The 1,659-nt window shown below is 31.0% G+C and overlaps 1 long non-coding RNA gene across 2 annotated transcripts in view; it reads right to left on the reverse strand.

Moving 5' to 3' along the window:
- Positions 1–864: 864 nt before the first annotated feature.
- The window catches only part of LOC106471949, a 52,592-nt gene continuing 51,797 nt past the window's right edge, over positions 865–1,659 (reverse strand). For both annotated transcript variants that reach the window (XR_002613383.1, XR_001291569.2), the window contains exon 6: positions 865–947. This is a non-coding gene — a long non-coding RNA (uncharacterized LOC106471949). The remainder of the gene's footprint in view (positions 948–1,659) is intronic.

The raw sequence follows: 1,659 nt of genomic DNA on the forward strand, positions 1-1,659 counted from the left end.
TATAACTGCATCAGTTCATCCAGAGATCATGTAATTACTTATCATCATGATGCTTTAGTGTGAGAAACTGCTAGAATGTTCAGTAAGTACTGAAACACGGCATGAAGAAACATAAGGTATGAACACAGATTGAAATATTTTAATCAAGCAACCACTGTCTTGAAGTATATTGTGTGTGTGTGTGTGTACAAGAAACATGAGATATGAACACAGATTGAAATATTTTAATCAAGCAAGCACTGTCTTGAAGTATATTGTGTGTGTGTGTGTGTGTGTGTGTGTAGAAGAAACATGAGGTATGAACACAGATTGAAATATTTTGATCAAGCAAGCACTGTCTTGAAGTATATTGTATATTGTGTGTGTGTGTGTGTGTAGAAGAAACATGAGGTATGAACACAGATTGAAATATTTTAATCAAGCAACCACTGTCTTGAAGTATATTGTGTGTGTGTGTGTGTGTAGAAGAAACATGAGGTATGAACACAGATTGAAATATTTTAATCAAGCAACCACTGTCTTGAAGTATATTGTGTGTGTGTGTGTGTGTGTGTACAAGAAACATGAGATATGAACACAGATTGAAATATTTTAATCAAGCAAGCACTGTCTTGAAGTATATTGTGTGTGTGTAGAAGAAACATGAGGTATGAACACAGATTGAAATATTTTAATCAAGCAAGCACTGTCTTGAAGTATATTGTGTGTGTGTGTGTAGAGACAGGTATTTTTTACTACTTACTATGAATTATACAACACAGTAAGGGAAAAATATCTCTATAGCACTAATCAAGGTTATGTCTATTAGTCCATTACTTTAGACCAGATTTAGGGGAGATTATAAAAAGTAAAAATTATACTTACAAAAGATATCACTGCAGCTAGAAGTAAAATCTTTACTAACAGATCATCAAATTGTTCCAATATAAGCTGCCATAATGGTTTACCTGTGACACAAAAATATATGGTCAGCCTATGATACGAGACAAAAATATATGGTCAGCCTATGATACGAGACAAAAATATATCGTCAGCCTATGATACAAGACAAAAATATATGGTCAGCCTATGATACAGACAAAAATATATGGTCAGCCTATGATACAAGACAAAAATATAGGGTCAGCCTATGATACGAGACAAAAATATATGGTCAGTCTATGATGATTATTTCTAAATTATATACATGGAAATAAGACATTAAAAAATGTTTTCATGTTAAAAATTAATAATGGACTTAATAACAACAAGAAAGCATTCTGAAAAGTCATTGTTAAATATATAAATACAGCTGTACAGCATACTTACTAAGCTTATAAAGTTGGAAAATTAATGATAAACTGAAACCAATAAGTACGTAAAAAAACAAACAAACTTGGTATTGTTGATTCATACATGGAGCTTCACATATGTATATAATAATTCTTATTTACTGCCACAAAAATTTAATTTACTATCAACACCCATTAAGAATGCAGGTGTGTTCTGTTAGAGCAATGACACTTGCTTAAATGAATTTGAGAAAAGGAAACGGTACAATGTCAAAGTACAGTTGAGAGAAAGATATGATTTTTTTATTAAACATAATAAATAGGTAAATATTTTATTCTGTTTATGTAATGTACAGCTATAAAAATATACATGCAACCTAGAAAACTA

Source organism: Limulus polyphemus, unplaced genomic scaffold (genome assembly GCF_000517525.1).
Source record: "Limulus polyphemus unplaced genomic scaffold, Limulus_polyphemus-2.1.2 Scaffold4981, whole genome shotgun sequence".
Classification (NCBI taxonomy): domain Eukaryota; kingdom Metazoa; phylum Arthropoda; class Merostomata; order Xiphosura; family Limulidae; genus Limulus; species Limulus polyphemus.